The 24,201-nt window shown below is 49.0% G+C and overlaps 1 long non-coding RNA gene across 1 annotated transcript; it reads left to right on the forward strand.

Moving 5' to 3' along the window:
* The first annotated feature begins 13,086 nt into the window (after positions 1 to 13,086).
* Positions 13,087 to 14,069, forward strand: LOC129051850 (uncharacterized). The gene is made up of 3 exons (XR_008516352.1): positions 13,087 to 13,410; positions 13,568 to 13,722; positions 13,904 to 14,069. It is a non-coding gene; the product is annotated as an uncharacterized LOC129051850 (long non-coding RNA).
* Positions 14,070 to 24,201: the final 10,132 nt, after the last annotated feature.

Below are 24,201 nucleotides of genomic sequence, written 5' to 3' on the forward strand. Positions count from 1 at the left end.
AATCTATAAATTGGGGAAAATAAACTTGTATGCAAATGTGAAAAGAACTCTCAAAACTCAAAAATAAAAAGATTAATAGCCCAGTTTTTTTTAATGGAGTCTCACTCTGTTGCCTAGGTTGGAGGGCAGTGGTGCGATCTTAGCTCACTGCAACCTCCCTCTCCTAGGTTCATGCGATTCTCCTGCCTCAGCCTCCCGAGTAGCTGGGACTACAGGTGCCCGCCACCACACCCGGCTAACTTTTGTATTTCTAGTAGGGACGGGGTTTCACCACGTTGGCCAGGCTGGTGTCAAACTTCTGGCCTCAAGTGATCTGCCCACCTCGGCCTCCCAAAATGCTGGAATTACAGACCTGAGCCACCACGCCAAGCCTAATAACCCAGTTTTTGAAATGGGCAAGTGATCTGAGTAAACGTTTCTCCAAAGACAATATACAAATGGCCAATGGTCACATGAAAAGATGCTCAACGTCATTAGTCACTAGGAAAATGCAAATCAAAACCACAATGAGATACCACTTTACACCCACTAGGTTTGCTAAAATTAAAAAGACAGACAATAGGCCTGGTGCGATGGCTCACGCCTGTAGTCCCAGCACTTTGAGAGGCCAAGATGGGCAGATGACTTGAGGTCAGGAGTTCGAGACCAGCCTGGCCAACATGGTGAAATCCTGTCTCCACCAAAAACACAGAAATTAGCCGGGCATGGTGGTGCACACCTGTAATCCCAACTACTCGGGAGGCTGAGGCAGGAGAATCACTTGAACCCAGGAGGTGGAGGTTGCAGTGAGCCGAGATCATGCCACTTCACTCCAGCCTGGGCAACAGAGTGAGACTCCTCCTCAAAAAAAAAATTAAAATAAAAAAAGTGTATGCAAATCTTTTTTTCTTTTCTTTAGAGAGAGGGTCTCGCTCTGTCACCCAGGCTAGAGTGGAGCGGTGTGATATCAGTTCCACCATGACCAGCTAATTTTTTGTATTTTTAGTAGAGGCAGGGTTTCACTGTGTTGGCCAGGCTGGTCTTGAACTCCAGAGCTCAAGTGATCCACCTGCTTCTGCCTCCCAAAGTGCTGGGATTATAGGCGTGAGCCGCCACACCTGACCCCATGCAAAATCTTAAGGATAAATGTTGATAGCAGTATTATTGATAACAATTCAAAAAGTGAAAACAATCTGACTCTCCATCAACTGATGAACAGAAAAGCCAAACGTGGTCCGTCCACACAATGGAATGTATTTGGCTATGAAAAGGAATGAAGCCCTGGTACAGGTTACAATGTAGGTGAAACTTAAACACATTATGCTCAGGCTGGGAGCGGTGGCTCACGCCTGGAATCCCAGCACTTTTAAGGCCGAGGTGGGTGGATCAAGAGGTCAGGAGTTCAATACCAGCCTGGCCAAGATGGTGAAACCCCCGTCTCTACTAAAAATACAAAAATTAGCCCGGTGTGGTGGCGGGTGCCTGTAATCCCAGCTACTCGGGAGGCTGAGGCAGGAAAATCGCTTGAACCCGGGGGGTGGAGGCTGCAGCGAGCCGAGATCGTGCCACTGCACTCCAGCCTGGGCAGAGCGAGACTCTGTCTTTAAAAAAAAAAAAAAAAGAAAAGAAAAGAAAGAAGGAAACCAGACACAAAGGCCACATATTGTATGATCTTGCTCATATGGAATTTCCAGAATGGGCAAATCCAGAGACAGAAAGTGGATTCGTGATCCGTGGTAGCCAGGGGCTGGGGAAGAGATGGGGAGTGATTACTAATTTGGTTTCTTTTTTGTTTGTTTGTTTTGAGACAGAATCTCACTGTGTCGCCCAGGCTAGAGTGCTGTGACACGATCTCTGCTCACTGTAACCTCCGCTTCCCGGCTTCAAGCAATTATCCTGCCTCAGCCTCCAAAGTAGCTGGGATTAAAGAACCCGCCACCACGCCTGGCTAATTTTGTATTTTTAGTAGACACGGGGTTTTGCCATGTTGGCCAGGCTGGTCTGGAACTCCTGACCTCAGGTGATCCACATGCCTCGTCCTCCCAAAGTGCTGTGATTACAGGCGTTAGCCACCGTGCCCGGCCTAATTGGTTTCTTTCTTTCCCTTCCTTCCTTCCTTCCTTCCTTTCTTTCTTTTTTACAGAGTCTCGCTCTGTCATCCAGGCTGGAGTGCAGTGGCGCGATCTTGGCTCACGGCAACCTCCGCCTCCCAGGTTCAAGTGATTCTCCTGCCTCAGCCTCCCGAATAGCTGGGACTACAGGTGCGTGCCACCACGCCCAGCTAATTTTTATATTTTTACTAAAGACAGGGTTTCACCATGTTGGCCAGGATGGTCTCGATCTCTTGACCTCATGATCTGCCCACCTCGGCCTCCCAAACTGCTGGGATTACAGGCGTGAGCCACTGTGCCCGACCCTAATTGGTTTCTTTTAGGGTGACTAAAATATTCGAGGTCGGGCATGACGGCTCATGCCTGTAATTCCAGCACTTTGGGAGGCCAATGTGGGAAGATCACTTGGGGTCAGGAGTTCGAGACTAGACTAGCCAACATGGTGAAACCCTGTTTCTACTAAAAATACAAAAATTAGGTGGGCATGGTGGCAAGCGCCTGTAGTTACATCTACTCGGGAGGCTGAATCGAGAGAATCACTTGAACCCGGGAGGCAGAGGTTGCAGTGAGCCAAGATCATGCCACTACACTCCAGCCTGGGTGACAGAGTGAGGCTCTGTCTCAATAAAATATAAAATAGAACATTCTAAGATTATATTGTAAAGATGGTTGTACATCATCTCAGCTCTGTGAATATACTAAAAACCACTGAATTATATACTTCAAATGGGTGACTTGTATGATATGGGAATTATTTCAATAAAGATGTTTTTAAAAAAAGTAAAAAATGAGTACAGAGAGATCTCTTGTGCCTTTAATCAGCTTCCCCCAATGGTGACATCTTACAATATCATAAACGGGAAATGAACATTAACATAATCCATCAACCTTATTCAGACTTTGCTGGTTTATGTGCACTCATTTGTGTGTGTGTGTGTGTGTGTGTCCATGCAACATTTAGATGTGTAGTTTCACAATCAGGACACACAACACATTCCATTACGAGGATTTTCTGTGCTGCAATTTTTACATCACAGCCATCTCTCTCTTCCTCCTACCTGAAAACCACTTACCTATTCTTCATCTTATAATTCTGTCATTTCAGGAAGCCTATATTAGTGGAACCGCATGCTCTGTAACCTTCAGTTTTTGTTGTTGTTGTTATGTATTTCTTTTTAATTATGTGGGTACATCGTGGTGTATATATATTTATGGGGTACATGAGCTATTTTGGTGCAGGCATGCAACGTGTAATAATCACATCATGAAAAATTGGGTATCTATTCCCTGAAGCATTTATCTGTCATGTTAGGAGCAATCCAATTATACCTTTATAGTTATTTTATTTTGTTTTATTTAATTTTATTTTGAGATGGAGTCTCACTCTGTTGTCCAGGCTGGAGTGCAGTGGCGCAATCTGGGGTCACTGAAACCTCCTCCTTCCAGCTTCACACAATTCTCCTGCCTCAGCCTCCCAAGTAGCTGGGATTACAGGTGCCCGCCACCACGCCCAGCTTATTTTTGTATTTTTAGAAGAGACAGAGTTTCGCCATGTCGTCCATGCTGCTCTTGAGCTCCTGGGCTCAAGCGATCCTCCCACCTCTGCCTCCCAAAGTGCTGGGATTACAGGTGTGAGCCACCCCGCCTGGCCTCTTTTTGTTATTTTAAAATGTACAATTAAGTTATTATTGACAGGCTGGGCATGGTGGCTCAAGCCTGTAATCCCATCACTTTGGGAAGCTGAGGTGGGAGGATCACTTGAGCCCAGGAGTTCAAGACCAGCCTGGATGATAAGGCAAAACCCCTTCTCTACCAAAAAAAACTACAAAAATTAGCCAGGTTTGGTGGTGCATGCCTGTAGTCTCAGCTACTCGGGAGGCTGAGGTGGGAGGATCACTTGAGCCTGGGAGGCAGAGGTTGCAATGAATGGAGATCACGCCACTGCACTCCAGCCTGGACAACAGAGTGAGATCCTGTCTCAAATATATATATATATATATATATATATATATATATATATATATATATATATATAATTGACTATAGTCTCTGCATTGTGCTATCTTACTAGGTTTTATTCATTCATCCTTTTTTTTTTTTTTTTTTTTTTTTTTTACCTATGAACCATCCCCACCTCCCCGCCACTCCACTCCTCTATAACCTTTGAAGACTGGCTCTTGTTATTTCAGCACAGCTCCCGTGAGAGCCAACCTAAGTTGCTGCATTTCTCAATAGTTCCTTCCTGTTCATTGCTAAGTAGAATTCCACGGTCTGGATGGAGCACAATTTGTTTAACCGTTCACCTGTCGAGGGCCATTTAGGTTGTTTCCAGCATTTGGCCATTTTAGAAGGAAGCTGCTCTGAACATTCACTTCTGGGTTTGTTTGTTTGTTTGTTTTTTGAGACAGAGTCTCCCTCTGTCACCCAGGCTGGAGTGCAGTGACGTGATCTCAGCTCACTGCAACCTCCGCCTCCCAGGTTCAAGCAATCCTCTGCCTCAGAGTCTGGAGTAGCTGGGACTACAGCCGCCCACCACCACGCCCGGCTAATTTTTGTATTTTTAGTAGAGACGGGGTTTCATCATGTTGGCCAGGCTGGTCTCGAACTCCTGACCTCAAGTGATCCATCCGCCTCGGCTTCCCAAAGTGCTGGGATTACAGGCGTGAGCCGCCGCTCCTGGCCCCACTTTTGGGTTTTTATATGAACATAAGTTTTCATTTCCCTGGGATATAAATGCCCAAGAATGCAATTCCAGGGTCATATGGTAAGTGCATGCTTTGTTTTGTACAACAAAACAAAACACAGTACATCAAACAGAACAAAACGAAATCCTTCCACACTCCGTTTCCACAGTGGCTATACCATTTTACATCTCTGCCGGCAACGTAGGACTGAGTGATCTATTCGGTCTTCATCCCTGCCAGCATTTGATGTGATCAACTTTTTTTTTTTTAATTTAGCCATTTTTATGGGTATGTAGTGATACCTCGTTGTGGTTTGGATTTGCAGGTCCCCTGGTGGCTAATAACGTTGAACATTCTTTCATGTACCCATTTGCCATCTGTATCTCCTCTTCAGTGAAATGTCTGTTTCCGTCTATGTCCATATTTTAATTGGGTTGTTTGTTGTTGTTGTTGTTGTTGTTTTCTGGAGATGGAGTCTCGCTCTGTTGCCCAGACTGGAGTGCAGTGGCGCTATCTCAGCTGACTGCAACCTCTGCCTCCTGGGTTCAAGCGATTCTCCTGACCTTAAGTGATCCGCCTGCCTCGGGCTCCCAAAGTGCTGGGATTTTTTTGAGACCGAGTCTCCCTCTGTCTCACAGGCTGGAGTGCGGTGGTGTGATCTCAGCTCACTGCAACCTCCACCTCCCGGGTTCAAGCGATTCTCCTGCCTCAGCCTCCTGAGTAGCTGGGATTACAGGCATGCACCACCATGCCTGGCTAATTTTTGTACTTTTAGTAGAGATGGGTTTTCACCATGCTGGCCAGGCTGGTCTTGAATTCCTGACCTCAAGTGATTCACCCGCCTCGGCCTCCCGAAGTGCTGGGATTACAGGCGTGAGCCACCGTGCCCGGCCCCTGTGATCCGTTTTGAATTCCATTCTGAGTGTAAAAAATAGCAGAAGTGGGTTTGATTTGGGGGACCCTAGGGAGCCAGTGAGGGTTCTTGAGTGAGAGAAGATACAGTTGGCAAGAAGAATCAGGTGAGTAGAGTCAAGTAGCCCATGACAGCCTCACTCTCAGCCTCAGTCTCCCCCCACCGGCAAACAAACTAACGAGACCAGAAGATCTCTAAAGTCTGCTGTCACCAAATGAGGCCACCACCCTGGACGTTTGTCCCCATATTCCCTGCGCCTCTGGAGCAGACTCAGGTCAAACCCCAGCGCCTGCACAACGTGTGTGAGCCTCTGTGTCTCGGTGCTTTGATCTTAAGAGTGACTCAGTGGGACAGCGCCGAGAGCTCACTCGACCCCAAAAAACTGTGGCTCTTTTTTCTCTCAGACAGCAAAATCAGGTCATTTTTCAATTCCAGTCATTCTCCTTCATATATAAAATGTGCCAAGAACCACTTTCCCGAAAATCTAAATTGAAAGTAAATAGCACGGGGGACAATTCTCGGTGATAAAACCGCGGATTCTGGAGCTTCTTGGGATATTTATTCTGCCTTCTTGCTATCCCAGGTTATTAAAGTAATGCGTTTGCTTAACCTGACTGGGGCCGCATCCCACCCGGGGCTGATTGGGCCCCGCGTGAAGCCCCCCGCCACCCCCCTCCACCGGACAATTATATTAACGGCTGCTGGTTTGCAATTACTATAAATCAGAAAGCGCGTCGGCCTGGGTTTGTTTTTCTTTATTGAAAATGTTTAAACTTCATGCATTGCAAATATCACCGCCTCAGACCGGGATTTAACTCTTTCCTTGAGACTTGGAGGCACAGCTCTCGAGGGCTTCGCTGGGGATGGTGCTAGGATAATCCCTGCTTTCTGAGATGAGGAAATTGAGACTCAGAGAAGGAATGCCACTTGCCTGGGGTCACACAGCTGGTGGGTCACTGCACTGAAACGGCACTGAGTTTTTTGTTTGTTTTTTTCATGCCTGATGAAATTACATTCCTTGTGGCAAATATTTTAAAATGTTGAGATCTGTTATCTCAGCAAAAACCACCCCCAGTGCTGCGGGGGTGGGTGGGTGTGTGGGTGGGATATATCCTTCCAGAGATTTTTTTTTCTATGCATATATATTCTGGCATGCACCAAATGAATGCAGGTTTAATGAATTATGCATTCCATAAGCACCGAGGTGTTTATTGAGCACCTACTGTGTGCTGGGTGCTGTTTTATGTGCTGGGGATACAGGAAGCAAAACAGGCTTATCTACAGGTAGTTTCAAGCATAGGGGACAGCCAGGGCAAGGACTCTGAGGCTGGCTCTTGTCTGGCACACAAAGGGGCAAATAAGCACAGGCATGAAGAGTGCAAGGGGCAAAGGCAGGGAGGGTGAAAAGAGCACTCCGTGTGGAATCAGAGGGAGAGGAGAGGGCTTCATGGAGCTCTCCAAGGTAGAGTGCTGAGATTTGCTGAGGATGTGGGTGGGATGTGGGGAGGCAGGGAGACCCCAAGATTCTGTCTGAGCAGCTACAAGGGCTGACCTCAGCTGAGATGGGGAGATGCAAGAAGAGCAGTTTAGGGGGTCCGGTGCAGTCTGACATGGCTGTGTTGTGTGTGAGATGCCCATCAAGGCCAAGTTTGGAGCTGGTGGAGGCCCAGACTGGAGACAGGACTGTGGGTATCAGTGGGTGTAGATGGGTTTAGAGCCCCGAGAGTTAATGAGGCCGACCCAGAAGGGTGTGGATAGAGGAGCAAAGAGGCCTGAGAACCCAGCCCTTGACCAGCAACGGACAGAGAGAGAGACAGAAGAGGGACCCAGAGACGTAGAAGGAAAGGCCAGTGTTTCCAGGAGGGGTGGGGCACCAGCCGGTCAGACGCCGTCCAGAGGGACGAGGAGGATGGGGCGGATCAACGCCGACTTCTGTCAGAGGCGTTTGAACCAGGGCAACTCCATCTTGGATAGGGACTGGGTAAAATAAGGCTGAGACCTACTGGGTTGGATTCCCAGACAGTTAGGCATTCTAAGTCACAGGACGAGATAGCAGGTGGGCACAAGATACAGGTCAGAAAGACCTTGCTGATAAAACAGCTTGCAGTAAAGAAGCCAGCTAAAACCCACCAAAACCAAGATGGCGACGAGTGTAACCTCTGGTCTTCCTCACTGCTACGCTCCCATCAGCACCATGACAGTTTACAGATGCCATGGCAACGCCAGAAAGTTACCCTCTATGGTCTAAAAAGGCGAGGCATGAATAATCCACCCCTTGTTTAGCATATCATCAAGAAAGAACCATAAAAATGGGCAACCAGTAGCCCTCAGGGCTGCTCTGACTATGGAGTAGCCACTCTTTTATTCCTTTACTTTCTTAATAAACTTGCTTTCACTTTATGGATTCGCCTTGAATTCTTTCTTGTGTGAGATCCAAGAACCCTCCCTTGGGGTCTGGATCAGGACCCCTTCAGGTAACACTTTGACAAGGGCAGCTTCAGTGGCAGAAGGTGTGAGAGGCCAGGCTGTTTGGAGAAGGCTCAGGAGAAAGAGAGAGAACAGAAGTGCAGACAGTGAGTGTAGACAACTCGATCTCCAGGAGTTTGGCCATAAAAAGAGGCTAGGAGGTCGGGCATGGTGGCTCATACCTGTAATCTCAGCACTTTGGGAGGCCAAGGTGGGTGGATCACCTGAGGTCAGGAGTTCAAGACCAGCCTGACCGACATGGTAAAACCCCACCTCTACTAAAAAATACAAAAATTATCTGGGCATGATGGTGTGTGCCTGTAATCCCAGCTACTCGGGAGGCTGAGGCAGGAGAATCGCTTGAACCAGGAGGCAGAGGTTGCAGTGACCCAAGATCACGCCACTGCACTCCAACCTGGACAACAGAGCAAGACTCCATCTCAAAAAACAAACAAAGAGGCAAGGATATGGTTGGTCGCCGGAGGGGGATGTGGAAGTTTACTTTTTCCCTATAAGATGGGACCTGGCCAGCAGAGCCAGAAGATGTTACCGAAGAGAAAGGGCCAAGTGCTGAAGCCACATCCTTGGGTGGGGACACAGAGCCTGTGTTTATCCTGCCTCTATTGCCTACTCTGTAAAACAGGCATAAGAACAGTATCCAAACCGGGTGTGGTGGCTCACACCTGTAATCTCAGCGCTTTGGGAGGCTGAGGCGGGCAGATCACCTGAGGTCCGGAGTTCGAGACCAGCCTGGCCAACATGGCGAAAACCCGTCTCCACTAAAAATACAAAAACTAGCTGGGTGTGGTGGTGGACACCTGTAATCCCAGCTACTTGGGAGGCTGAGACAGGAGAATCACTTGAACCTGGGAGGTGGAGGTTGCAGTGAGCCGAGACCGTGCCACTGTACTCCAGCTTGGGTAAGAAGAGCAAAACTCTGTCTCAAAAAAAAAAAAAAAAAAGAACAGTATCCATCACCCAGGCATGATCTAGGCACCCAGCAAAAGTCCAGGCTGATGACATGTCTCTCTCCCCTGGGGTGTGTCTATGAAGGGGTCACCCTCTGCTCCAGTTTGTGGCAGAATGCATTTCCCTCCTGACACCCACCCCCAAGGGAGGTAGACAGTCTCCAGGAAAAACTCAGTGAGTTCCCCCTTTGAGAAAGGGCCCCACAAGTCAAAGTGCTTTTTCAAAAATAAATAGCCTGATTAGCATAAGGTATGCAAATGTATGCTAATGTGACAACTATTAAAAGATTTTAAATGTCATCGAGGGAAAACACACCGAGCCTGGCTGGAGGGGTGGGGGACGGGAGGAGAGGATGCAGCCAGGACTCTTGAGAAAGGTCGAGGGGCTCAACCCCAAGATCACCAGGATATACACTCGTACAGTCACACACAAACTCACACTCACACCCGGGTCATTCCAGGGTGGCCTTAAATCCTCTCCTGGGCAGAATCCCCAGAGCTCTGTCTCCAGGTGTGAGTATTAAGCTCCTGGAAACCCTCCTCCAAATCTTTCCCCCAACACACTCTAAGTGCCTGAAAAGCTGTCCAGGGTGACAATGCGTCTCATTCCACCGAGAGCACACAGATTTGCTCTGCAAATAATCTCTGGGAAAAGCAGTAACAGCATGGGTGACAGGCCCCAGAGCCTTTCCTGAGAATAGGTTAAAACGGTAGTCTCATCTGTGACAAAAAAAAAAAAAAAAAAAAAAACCTCCTAAGAACTGCTAAGAGATGGCTCCTATCCATAATAAATCCTCCCTCACTTCAGGGGAAACTTTTCATCCATATCCACTTTGTTTTCTGAGGCTGACAGACAAAAATCAGACCCAGAATGGGGAGAGACTTTTCCCAGGGTCACACAGTTGTGTGTGTGACCAAAACTATCACCAAACTAATCACCAAAACTATTTGGTGTGTTGTTGTTGTTGTTGTGGTGGTTGTTTAGAGACAGAGTCTTGCTCTATTGCCCAGGCTGCAGTGCAATGCTGCTATCAAAACTCACTGCAGCCTGAAACTTCTGGGCTCAAGCAATCTTCTTTGCGGGGATCTGTCCTGCAGACCCCAGCTTGCATGATGGATGAATAATGTACCCAGACACCGATATTCAGTGAAAGAGCAGCTACGGGTCCGAGCCACTCACAGACACCACGGAAGGTGCTGTAAAGAGTCAGCAGCCACAGCCCCGACTAGCTGGCCCTGAGGGCATTTATTTAGCATAGTTTTGTTTGTTTGTTTGTTTGTTTGTTTGAGATGGAGTCTCACTCTGTCGCCCAGACTGGAGTGCAGTGGTGCAGTCTCGGCTCACTGCAAGCTCCACCTCCTGGGTTCACGCCATTCTCCTGCCTCAGCCTCCCGAGTAGCTGGGACTACAGGCGCCCGCCACCACGCCCGGCTAATTTTTTTGTATTTTTAGTAGAGAAGGGGTTTCATCATGTTAGCCAGGATGGTCTTGATCTCCTGATCCGTCCGCCTCGGCCTCCCAAAGTGCTGGGATTACAGGCGTGAGCCACCGCGCCCGGCCTTAGCACAGTTTTAATGACAAAGGCTTTGAGTCAACACACCTGTGGGTAATTAATGTGGTTGCTCCCAACCCGGGAGACCCATCTTGCCCATGAGTGATCGGTTAGTTTTAGGACCATATGAGTAAACAAGCGCATTAGACAAACTCCTCTACATTCCTACGCATCTAAGCCCTGAGCTTTTAAGAGAACTCAGCTGCCTTCAGCCAAGACTTTTACTAAAGCTATGCAAACCTCTCGGCCTTCCAAGAAGATTTGTGTTTATTTCCTCTAAAATCTTTTCCACCACCCTGACTGAACCCGCACACCTCTTGCCTCAGCCTCCCGAGTAGCTGAGACTTACAGACATGTGCCACCACACCCAGGCTCATTATTTTTATTTTTGGAGAGATGGGATCTTGCTATGCTCCACAGGCTAGTTTCCAACTCTTGGCTTCAAGTGATCCTCCCACCTTAGCGTCCCAAAGCACTGGGATTACAGACATGAGACACCATGCCTAGCCACCAAAACTCTTTGGTGAGACCAGAATTATTGAAATCATTTTCAGATGAGAAAACTGAAGATCAGAGATGTGAAATGATTTGCCCCAGCTCACACAGCAACTGTGAGGCAGGTCAGGTCAGCTGCTCAAACTTCAGCTGCCCAAATTTCAGTCCATCTTACATCACCTTTCTGCTACTTCTACTATTATTTCCTGAATATTTTTCTTCTAATGGACCCACTTCTGAAAACCTTAAATGTATTTAGAAGGAAATTGTTTATCATGACTGTAAATGAAAAGCCAGAATCACTGACCATAAGTAGAAACTAGCTTAATGAGAATAAAATCATATTATTAATTTCTGACTAAAGATAGTTGCCTCTGAGCTCTGAGCTGGAGCCTGATCTCTCTTTTTGTCCAAAAAGGATATTTCATGTGTCCAAGAAGGTGTTAAAGACTGATTCACACCCAATTAAGACTTTCTTCTTGCAAAAGACATGCAAAGGAAGAGCTCTCTCCCTATAAGAGTCCGTGGTGTTAAGACTGTTTTATGCGTCACCTAAAACCATCTCATGGCCACCAGGCTGGGCTCTATCTACCTGAAGGGCAGGAAGCCTGTCCCAATACCTTAGTGTTCTAGAATTATGGCCAGGGATCCATTTGGGGGCTCATACTATCAGTGCCCATGGCCATTTCAGTGCAGCCCAAAGATGGAGAAGAGATAGCTTCACTTATAAATAGACCCACCTGTCCATCCACCTATCCACTCATCCACCTACCATCCATCCATTGACCCATCAATCCACCCACACATCTGTCTATCCATCCACCCACACATCCATCCATCCACCAACACATCCATCCATCTACCCACACATCCATCCATCCACCCACACATCCATCCATCCACCCACCCACCACCCCTCCACCCGCTCCACCCATACATCCATCCATCCACTCATCTGCCCATCCATCCATCCATCCACCATTCACCCATAACCCATCCAACCATTCATCCACCCACCATCTGCCCAAACATCCATCCAACCATCCATCCATCTATCCACCCATCCACCACCCAATCATCCATTCATGCATCTACTATCCACCTACCACCCATCCATCTATCCATCCATTCACCCAACCATCCATCCATCCACCCATCCATCTTCCCACCCAGCCATGCACTCACCTATTCAGTAAATGTATATCCAGCAACTATTCTATGCCAGGCATTGTTCTAGAATATGGATACATACTGGTGACCAAGACATACGTAGTCACCAACCCCTTGAGGCTTCTGAACCAGTGAGGACACTCTCCATCCCTTGAGCAACAACATGAGGTGGATTCGAGAATTTTTCTCCACGTTTTTTAGTGACAAGGGTCGTCTTGGTAGATATTTGTGGGTCTTCCCTGACCTTCATTCTTCCCTCCACCTGCAGGACGCAGAAGCAACCTGGTTTCGCCGCTGCCTGGCTGCTCTCCAAACCCATTTCCTCCTTCTTCAGGGCACACAGCAAGGTGTTTCCCAGCATCCCTTGCAGTTGGGGCAGCCATGTGACTTAATTGAGCCAATGGAAGGTGGGCAGAAGTGATGTGCCCATGACTTACGTTCTGGCCCAGGCTCTTTCTGCAACCTACACTTTAAAGATGGAGGAGGTATAAGGCAGCGGGGCCTGATCCCTGAGATACTAGGTGGAAACAAAGGAACACCTGTTTGCTCTTTATATGAGCAACAAACTTCTGTTGGGTCATTGAGGCTTGCCAGTTTATAACGGCAGGGAGTGTTACCTTAACCAATGCACACCTTTCCTCTTTTCCAACCCTGCGAGTGAATTGGTTCCACCTCCGGCTCCAGCCAATCACTGAAGCCTATTCCTGCTGGCTTCCTGATTGGCTCAGCCTGGCCATGTGACTGAAGGATGCAGATGGCGATATTGGATGGGTTTCTAGGCATCATCGCTTGGAGGACCACTGGGGTTGCCGGAACCAGGACACAGAACTAGAGAACTGGGCTTCTGACATTCGCCACTGGGAAAGAAAAAAAGGAATTTATTATTTATTGTTACTATTATTTTAATACCCTGCAATTGAAACTGGCCTATTTCCTGGATGATCCAAATTTAGAAACTTTTTCCTGCAGCTTTAATCGTCCTGAAGATGCCCTGACTTCTGTCTCCACCCAGACTTGGCCCCAGATCTGTCTCCAGTTCCTCCTGGATGCCTCCTCTTGGAGGTCCACCAGGTACATCCTACCCAACTCCCAATGCATCCTTTTTATCCCCCTCCAGCACCTCCTCCTGTAACCCCCTCCCTGATGGCCCCACTCTTTCCCTGGAAAGTTGTGAACAAGCCTCCCTATCTCCCTCTCTTATCAACACCCGGCCCTGCCAATTTCACAGTCACCAAGTCCTGTTGATTTCAACATTACCGTCTCCATGGCAGCCCCACTCGGTACCCCCACCTGTGTTTTTCAATAGACACCATGAGCTCCTACAATAGCCTTCTTGATGGGCTCCTAGCATCCACACAGCAGCCAGGAGGATCGATCTTAAGTGTAAGTCTGACCCTTCCCCTCTCCCCTCTGCAGCTCTCCATGGCTCCCCAGTGCCCTCAAGAGAAAGTCTAAACTTTATTTTCAAAATTCTTCATAGTCTAGCTACTTCATTCTTCCTTGCTCCACCTCTGCTTCGCCTTGTTCACCTAGCATCTGCTCATCTTTAAATATCATCCCTCAGGGAAGCTTCACCTGATCCTGGTCTACAATGCTGAGAAAGGAGTCTTCCTGAGCTACCCCAGCTGCCTGAGCTTCCCTCATCACAGGCTGACACTCTACGCTGTAAATGCCTGGTTATGTGTCTTTGAATTCCTAGAGGGCAAGGGCTGGGTCTATTTCACCACTGTCTCCAGCCCCCAGCACAGCACCCAGTGTGAGCTTAATAAATATTTTTGAATGAATGAATGGTGATAGGAAATCCAGGCTTTGTGAATGCTACTATGTGTAGCAGACGCTGTGGGTGTCCCTACTGCACCCACATTTCAGCACCTGCCAACAGCATCCTTCTGCAGTCACCTGGGTGAGGGCCAGGCTGGAAGTGACAGAGAATTGATGTCTCAGGAAGCAGCCCTTCGCCAGTGATGGATAGGCACTGGTGGATAAATACCCCAGCTCCCTCATTCTCTTGGGAAGAACAAGTGTATGCTATACACCATCTCCCAAGGGTATCCAGTGGGACTGAGCCCAATTGCTCAGGGCAGTCACCTGCTCATAAGTGTTGGTTCTTTCCTTCCTTGTCTCACTTCCCCACTCTCCTGGGGCTTCCTGGATCACTTCCCACATAAACAACTTACCTCCAAATCCTTGTTTCAGGAGCTACTTCTGGGGTATCCAACTTAAGACACTGTAGTGAAAATGAGTCTATAATTTACTGGCTGCCGCTTCCAGGGAGAACTTTGATGTGTTTGGGAAAAAAAGAAAAACAATTGCCTCTTTCTCCCTGTCAGCTGTAGTCCTCACAGCCTCCATGCAAAGACTGCCACATTTGCAGTTATGTATTAATTGCTTTTATTTTTTTTCCCAGAGAACGGGATGCTCTCCTGCAATATGTGTGTGTGAGAGAGAGTGTGTGTGTTTAATGACTTTCTCATTTGAGATCTGGCCGGATAGCTTTTTGAAGAAAGTCTACCCAGAGCCTGGAACATATAGAAAATTCTCCCGGCTTAATAGCACTCCCACCCGCCCATCCATCACAGACGCACCGTGGAATGAAAAACAAGCACATTGATTGGATCTATTTCTAATCGACAGCCTGAGATACTGTTTGAGGTCTGCCATTAGACGGAAGAAGTTGGTGTGGAGGTGGCTGTGTCTCTATTTCTCAAGGGCACAGGGTCTGGCGTGGGGGTTGAGGGGAGAGAAATAATCATGGCAGCATTTAGCAAGCATTTATTGAGTACCTACCGTGTGCTGGATCCTGTAATGCGTGCTGGTCATTGAGACAGACCCAGTTCCACCCTCCCAGTGGGGGAGATGTACAGGTCACTAGTGGCCCACAATCAGAGCCATGATGGGGGAGATTCAGGCAGCTCTGGGGGCCCAGAGAAGGTGTCTGACCCAGCCTGGGAGATCAGGGAGGGCTTCCTGGAGGCAGGGACAGCTGAGCTGAAAGCCGAGAAGGAGCCAACCAAAATGAGAAATAGGGAAGAAGTTGGGCACCATGGCTGATGCCTGTAATCCCAACACTTTGGGAGGCCAAGGCAGGATGATCCCTCGAGCTCAGGAGTTTGAGACCAGCCTGGGCAACATAGCGAGACCCCATCTCTATTAAAAACAGAAATTAGTTAGGTGTGGTGGTGCACACCTGTGGTCCCAGCTACTCGGGAGGCTGAGGTGGGAGAATTGCTTGAGGCCAGGAAGTTGAGGCTGCAGTAAGCTATGATCGCACCACTGCACTCCAGCCTGGGTGACAGAGCAGGTCCCTGTCTCTAAAACAAACCAACAGGGCGGGCGTGGTGGCTCACGCCTGTCATCCCAGCAATTTGGGAGGCCAAGGTGGGCGGATCACCTGAGGTCAGGAGTTTGAGACCAGCCTAGCCAACATGGTGAAACCTTGTCTCTACTAAAAATACAAAAATTAGCCAGGCGTGGTGGCGGGTGCCTGTAATCCCAGCTACTCGGGAGGCTGAGGCATGAGAAGTGCTTGAACCTGGGAGGCAGAGGTTGCAGTGAGCTGAGATTGCACCGTTGCACTGCAGGCTGGGCAACAGAGCGAGACTCTGCTTCTAAATAAATAAATAAATATATAAAACAAAACAAATGGGGAAGAGCGTCTTCAGGGAGGAAGAACAGCACATGCGAAGGCCTGGGAGCAAGTGAAGGTTACTTAGTGTGGCTGGAGTATGGAGTGGGTGGGGAAGAGGAGGCGTAGGGGAGATGTGGAGGGAGAAGTTGGCAGTGCTTTGAGGCCCATGGGACAGGGTTTCCACTTTTCTAGGGGCAATATGGAGCCACAGAAGGATTTAGAGCAGGAGAGTGAATGGCATTTGCTAAAAAAAATCATTTTGGAATAGAATGATCATATATGACTCAACAATTCCAAGCAGGGACTCAAGTAGATCCTTGTACACGCATGTTCACAGAGCACGATTCACAACAGCCAAAGGCAGAAACAACCTAGTGTCCATGGATGGGTGAATGGATGAACACAGTGTGGTACATCCAAACAGTGGAATATTGCTCAGCCTTAAAAAGAAAAGAAGTTATGGCTGGGTGCGGTGACACACGCCTGTGATCCCAACACTTTGGGAGGCCGAGGTGGGAGGATCTCTTGAGCACGGAAATTCAAGACCAGCCTGGGCAACATAGTGAGGCCTGTCTCTAAAAAAAGAAAAAAACTAAAAATAAAAAAATTATTTGGGCTTGGTGGCATGCACCTGTAGTCCCAGTTACTTGGGAGGTGGAGAATATAGGATCGCTTGAGCCTGGGAGGTTGAGGCTGCAGTGAGCTATGATAGCGCCACTGCAATCCAGCCTGGGTGACTGAGTGAGACACTGTTTCAAAAAAAGAAAAAAGAAAGAAATGGGCTTGGCACTGTGGCTCATGCCTGTAATCCCATCACTTTGGGGTGCCGAGGTGGGCAGATCACCTGAGGTCAGGAGTTCGAGACCAGCCTGGTCAAAATGATGTCTCTACTAAAAATACAAAAAAAAATAGCTGGGCATGGTGGTATGCGTCTGTAATCTCAGCTACTCGGAAGGCTGAGGCAGGAGAATCCCTTGAACCTGGGAGGCGGCGGTGTCAGTGAGCCGAGATTGTGCCACTGCACTCCAGCCTGGGTGATAGAGTGAGATTCTGTCTCAAAAAAGAAAAGAGGCTGGGCTCGGTGGCTCACGCCTATAATCCCAGCATTTCAGGAGGCCGAGGCAGGCAGATCACAAGGTCAGGAGATCGAGACCATCCTGGCTAACATGGTGAAACCCCGTCTCTACTAAAAATACAAAAAATTAGCCGGGTGGGGCGGCGTGCGCCTGTAGTCTCAGCTACTCGGGAAGCTGAGGCAGGAGAATGGCGTGAACCCGGGAGGCGGAGCTTGCAGTGAGCCGAGATTTCGCCACTGCACTCCAGCCTGGGTGACAGAGTGAGACTCCGTCTAGAAAAAAAGAAAATAAAAGGAGTTCTGACATATGCTACAAGGTGGATGAACTTTGAAAACATTATGCTCAATGGAAGAAGCCTACTGTCTACAGAAGGACAAATACCGTATGATTCCACTTATATGAGATCCCTAGAGGAGGCAAGTTCCTGGAGACAGGATGTAGAATCAAGGTTGTCAAGGGCAATGAGGAGTTACCACTTAATGGTTACAGGGTTTCCTTTTGGGCTAATGAAAGTTTTTGGAAATACTGGTGATGGTCGCACAACATTGTGAATGTACTTAATGCCACTGAATTGTACACTTCAAAATGGCTAAAATGGCTAGCCTGGGCAACATAGTCAGACCCTGTCTCTACCAAAAAAAAAATTAAAATTTGGGCTGGGCACGGTGGCTCACGCCTGTAATCCCATCACCTTGGAGGCTAAGGCAAGTGGATCAACTTGAGGCCAGGAGTTTGAGACCAGCCTGGCCAACGTGGTGAAACCCCATTTCTGCTAAAAATACCAAAGATTTGCTGGGCGTGGCAGTGTATGCCTGTAATCCCAGCTACTTGGAAGGCTGAGGCACGGGAATCACTTGAACCCCGGAGGTGGAGGTTGCAGCAAGCCTAGATCGTGCTACTACACTCCAGCCTATGCAACACAGCAAGACTCTGTCTCAAAAAAAAAAAAAAAAAAATAGCTGGGAGTGGTGACACACACCTGTAATCCCAGCTACTCAGGAGGCTGAGGTGGGAGGATCACTTGAGTCCAGGAGTTCAAGGCTGCAGTGAGCTATGATTGTACCACTGCACTCCAGCCTGGGTGACAGAGCAAGACTCTGTCTCTGAGAAAAATAAACATAAAAGTGGTTAAGATGGTGAATTTTATATTATGCATATTTTACCACAGTTTTTTTTTTAAAAGAAAGAGAGAGAGATGAATAGGCCGGGTGCGGTGGCTCAGGCCTGTAATCCCAGCACTTTGGGAGGCTGAGGTGGGTGGATCACTCAAGGTCAGGAGTTCAAGACCAGCCTGGCCAACATAGTGAAACCCCGTCTCTACTAAAAATACAAAAATTAGCCACGTACAGTGGCGGGTGCCTGTAATCCCAGCTACTCAGGAGACTGAGACAGGAGAATCGCTTGAACTTGGGAGGCAGAGGTTGCAGTGAGCTGAGATGACACCACTGCACTCCAGCCTGGGAGACAGAGCAAGACTCTATCTCAAGAAAAAAATAAATAAAAAAGGATGCAATCACTTTGGCTGCTGTAGGAGATCCAGGATAGAGTAAGTCCAGGAGGTGCTGGGGGTTCAGATCAAGATAAGGGCAAAGGCAAGGGTGAGAGGTGGGAGGTTGGGGGCGTGGTTGGGGTGTGGTTTGGGCATGGCTTGGAGGCGGGGCTAACAGGACTCCAGGGAGAGATGAGAGTGAAATGGAAGATGAGAGATAAAGCAGGCAGCTGAGTTCCTGCACCCATTCTCTCGACGCCCAAGCACTCCAGTTCACCTGCAAGTCCCCGTAGCCTGATGTCTCCAAACCCGCCACCCTTTAGGGCCCAGCCTGGGGTGGCCCCTAACAAGGAGTCCCAAATGGGGATTGATGCCACTTCTTCAGTACAAAGAAAGATTAAGGCGACACTGGGTAAAAACACTCCATCCCGGCCGGGCGCGGTGGCTCACGCCTGTAATCCCAGCATTTTGGGAGGCCGAGGCGGGTGGATCACCTGAGGTCAGGAGTTCAAGACCAGCTTGGCTAACATGGTGAAACCCCGTTTCTACTAAAAAATACAAAAAATTAGCCGGGCGTGGTGGCGGCTACTCCAGAGGCTGAGGCAGGAGAATCGTTTGAATACAGGAGGCGGAGGTTGCAGTGAGCCGAGATCGTGCCACTGTACTCCAGTCTGGGCAACAGAGCGAGACTCTGTCTCGAAAAAATAAAAAATAAAAAACAACACTGCATCCCAGCAGCCGTTCCCTCCACGTGCGTTCGCTTACAAGGTGCAGATGTAATACCTGCTTTTAAATTCAATTAAGTCAGAATCAGTTCTGCTCCTAGAATACATTACCCAGTTGGAGACAGCCGGGGGAAGAGGGGAAAAAAAAAAAAGATGGCAAAAAAAAAAAAACCCCACACACACAAAACACAACGCAGACCTATTTAGAGATTTCCCTCTAAATGGATTTTAATTCTCTCGATTTATCAGAGGCCAGAGGAGCTGCTGACAGCCTGCATTTGGTGTCTGCAAACCCAGTTTCAGCCCACAGGGAGGGGAAAGGAGGGATCGAGTTTATGTTGTCATTTTCCTCCAGTGTTGGAGGTCTGGGGTCGCCCAGAGATGGGTTCAAATCCCAGCTTTGCCATTTACTGGCTGCATGACCTTCAGCCAAGCACCGTATCCTCTCAGAGCTTTGACCTACTCATCTGAAAAATGGAGACAATGACAGGGTTTATTTCAGAAGATCCTTGTGAATGATGGCCTGGATTATCCAAGAGGATTCAGGTTAAATCCTCATCACAAGGCTTGGCACATAGTGAATGCTCAGTAACGCAGGGATGATGGTGATGGTGATGAAGGTCGTTGTTGTTGGTTTTTTCGTTTGTTAGTTTTTTGAGACGGAGTCTCACTCCGTCACCTAGGCTGGAGTGCAGAGGCACCATCTTGGCTCACTGCAACTTCCGCCTCCCAGGTTCAAGAGATTCTCGTGCCTCAGCCTCCCAAGTAGCTGGGATTACAGGGGTGCACCACCACACCTGGCTAATTTTTGTATTTTTAGTACAGATGGGGGTTTCACCATGTTGGCTAGGCTGGTCACAAACTCTTGACCTCAAGTGATCCACCTGCCTTGGCCTCCCAAAGTGCTGGGATTACAGGCGTGAGCCACCACACCCAACCCACTGTTGGTATTTTTTTTCCAACCAGAGACCCAGCCCTGTGCTAAGTTACTGTAGGGAAAGAAAAAAGATGCATGAGGCTTGAGTCTTGTCTTTGGAAGCTGGAAGGCATTGGGTAAGCAGGGAAGCAAGGGGTATGATGGTCCAGTAGGGGGACAGGCCTAAGCAAAGGAGTGGAGGTGGGATTGAAACCAGAATTTGCTGGGGACAAGTGACTGAACATGTCCATCCTATGTCCCATTTCATCAGGGAGCGCTCCTACCAATCCATGACACCAGAGGACCAAAGGCAGATAATGATCTAACCTGCTCTCTGTCCCGGGAACCCCCATTTGGCCTTGAACTTCCCAGGCAGGAAGAAAGCTCCCCTGCCACTCTCCATAGTATCACCCACCTGATTGGAGCAGGGGACAGGGGATCAGCACCCTGCAGCCAGGTCGGATAGCCTCAGACATCATCAGGGCACCTGGTCCAACATCCAGTCTCCCATTTTGCAGGTGAGGACACAGGCTCGGGACAGAGAAGGAGCCATCCTGAGGCCACACAGCTCAAAGCTGTCCCCTTGCAGGCCTGAGTCCTACTCTCACCAGGTTCAGACTATTGTCTGACGTTGGGCAAGCACCCCACACTGGGCCTCAGTTGTACCATCTGTAGAGGGGGAAGGAAAAGCGAAGTTTCCTGAGCCAAAAGGCTCATCTGTAGGGTGAGCTCAGAGGGCGCTGGGACCCCCAGGAGGGTGTTTGTCTTCATAAGAGCCTAGTGAGGCCGGGTGCAGTGGCTCACGCCTGTAGTTCTAGCACTTTGGGAGGCCGAGGCAGGTGGATCCCAAGGTCAGGAGATCCAGATCATCCTGGCCATCATGGTGAAACCCCGCCTCTACTAAAAACACACAAACACACACACACACACACACACACACACACACACACAGAATAGCTGGGCATGGTGGCGGGCGCCTGTAGTCCCATCTACGCGGGAGGCTGAGGCAGGAGAATCGCTTGAACCCAGGAGGCAGAGGTTGCAGTGAGCCGAGATTGCACCACTGCACTCGAGCCTGGCGACACAGCGGGATACTCCGTCTCAAAAAAAAAAAAGCCTAGTGAGGGGGATTTTCAGACCAGAATCAGAAAGGGGTTTAAGACAAAAAGGGTCCTGGTCTGTAATGTCCCCTGGGGAGCTCAGGGGGGCCATAGCTGGCTCTCCTAAAGGGTTGCTTCATCCACAGAAGGCCTTCCTTCATCCCAGGCCCACAGCCCTCATCTGTGCTTGCCCTGAAAGGGCAACTGGGGAGGGTGGGAGGTGACAACGACACTCTAGTCCCAGGATCAGGGTTGAGGGGCAGAGGTCTGATGCCAGGGCTGGGAAGGCTAAAGACAGGCGCAGTGACTCATTCCTATAATCCCAGCACTTTGGGAGGCGCCGAGGCAGGTGGATCAATTGAGGTCAGGAGTTTGAGACCAGCCTGGGCAACATGGTGAAACCCAGTCACTACTAAAAATACAAAAAATTAGCCAGCCGTGTAGAGCTTGCCTGTCATCCCAGCTACTCGGGAGTCTGAGGCAGAAGAATCACTTGAAACCGGGAGGCGGAGGTTGCAATGAGCCGAGACCGCACCACTGCACTCCAGCCTGGGCGTCAGAGCGAGACTCTGTCTCAAAAAAAGAAAAAAGTACAGTTATCCTTGAGAGGGTCTAACTGCGAGGAGGCATCAAGGGAGCTTCTGAGGGTTGGAATGTTCTGTCTTGCTGTGGTGGAAGCCAAGGGGGTCTATGTCCATGTCATGATTCCGCAAGCTACACACAAGATTTGAGCACTTTATAAGTTATACATCATTAAAAGAGAGGGAGGACTCAGAGAGGGGCAGAGACAGAGACAAAGAGAGATGGAAACAGAGAAAAGAGGCTGGGCGCAGTGGCTTACGCCTGTAATCCCAGCACTTTGGGAGGCCGAGGCGGACAGATCACGGGGTCAGGAGATCAAAACCATCCTGGCTAACATGGTGAAACCCCGTCTCTACTAAAAATACAAAAAAAAATTAGCCGGGTGTGGTGACAGGCACCTGCAGTCCCAGCTACTCAGGAGGCTGAGGCAGGAGAACGGTTCATTCTCCCGTGAACCCGGGAGGCGGATCTTGCAGTGAGCCAAGATCGCAACACTGTACTCCAGCCTGGGCAAGACTCCATCTCAAAAAAAAAAAAAAAAGAAACAGAGAAAAGAGAGACAGATAAACAGAAATTGAGAGACATAGAGGAAACTGAGATATAGGAAGAGAGAGAGAGACAGGAAGAGGCAGAGAGAAGAAAAGAAGAAGCAAAAGAAGGAGTTTCAAAGCAGAAAGGTGGGGAGAAATGAGGAAATTGGGAAGAAGAACTGAGGACTGGAGAAGAGAAAGCCAAAGAAGAGGGGGGAAAAGGAGGAGAAAATAGCAAATGGCCCGAGAAGGGGCGGGAGAGAGCGGCTGGGGAGGCCAGGAAGCCAGGAGCTGTCATAGGCGAACATGTCCTTAATTGTAATTACATGGGAACATTTAGTTTGTAGATGCAGCAGAAATGAAAACGCTGCGCTTTGCCCATTAATCTAATGGCTGTTAGTCAATCACTCTTCAAAAGGAACCCCCCACTTCTCCGCCCCAGGGCTGTGGTTGCATGGGGGGCAGCCTGCGGGGAGCAGATCAGAGGAGATGGTTTTAAACTAATGATGTCCTCAGGGATACCCAGAGGGACAGTTCTGGGAAGAATAGAATTTCCCCACCAAAAACCCATGGCTGGTGAATTTCTGAGCCCTGCAAACAGCTACCAGCCCAGAAGTCAGCAGCTGGCGAGTGGGAGTTCTAATCTGCAAGGCTAGATTAGGGGAGATACAATGTATCCAAGAGAGATCAAGGTTCTTTAACTCACCCTAGGAGGTGGGGGAAGCCTTCCTAGAATGGCTGACATCTAAACTGTGCTTAAAAGTATACTTTGAGGCAGGCAAGCAAAAAAGGAAGGAAGAAAGGCCTTTCTAAGAGAGAGAACAGCTTGTGCAAAGGTTGAGAAGGAATTACGCTTACAACCATGAGCGTGACTGGTGGGAAGTCAGGCAGGGATGGGGATGGGGGTGTAGCTGGGGAAGTCAGCAGAGCCCAGACCACTTATAAGACATGCTGAGGAGATGGGACTTTGTCCTGAGGGCGATAGGGAGTCATGGAGGGCTCACAACAGGTGAACACAGTCCAGGATAATATTTTTTTAAAAATTGGGGGCCACTCATATGATATTTCACTTACTCAAAAAGAGAGAGCTTCCTGGTCCTGGAGGCATGCAAAATAAGGTCACACTAACCACCCGGGGTACCCTGGGGGATTTCAATATCAGGTGGGGCTGAGGCTGGGACTGCAGAATTGGGGTTCTCAGGCAGGAGGGTGAGGTGCTGAGAGAGGTTTGATGTGTTACTAATCCCGCTTGGGGGGTACACTTGGCCCTCTGGCTTTGAGACAGCGAGGAGCAGGGGGTGTGGATGACTCAGGAGTACAGGCGCCAGAGTGGGAGGTTTGAGTCAGCGCCTAGTGTATACCTCTCCCAGCCACTCTCAGCTGGAGGTGACTCACTCATTCATTTGGCCTTGAATGTAGAGGACTGGAGCAGGGAGTGGGGGAAGGAAAAGACCACCCAACTATCCCACTACTGTTCACCCCTCCTGCCACTGTGGGTCCAGTCCTGTGCAGGAACGACCGATCCACCTCCCCCACAACCCAATACTTCTAGAATGAAATCTGTTGGCTCCAAATAGACCTTGGTCTTGTCCTCTCCTCACTCCTGTGGTTCCAGCCTTGATCTGGCAGCATCGTCGCTTATCTGGATGAGCAGGGTCACCTCCATCCTGGTACCTGGCTCCCACCCCACAGTCTCTCTTCCCCACAGCAAGCAGCCAGAGAGCTCCTATGAACCTCCTATGAGTCAGCGTCCCTACCTCCTCTACCCACAGCCCTCCATGGCTTCTATCTCCTTTGGGGTCAAAGCCCAAGTCCT

The sequence above is a fragment of the Pongo abelii genome, chromosome 20 (genome assembly GCF_028885655.2).
Source record: "Pongo abelii isolate AG06213 chromosome 20, NHGRI_mPonAbe1-v2.0_pri, whole genome shotgun sequence".
NCBI lineage: Eukaryota > Metazoa > Chordata > Mammalia > Primates > Hominidae > Pongo > Pongo abelii.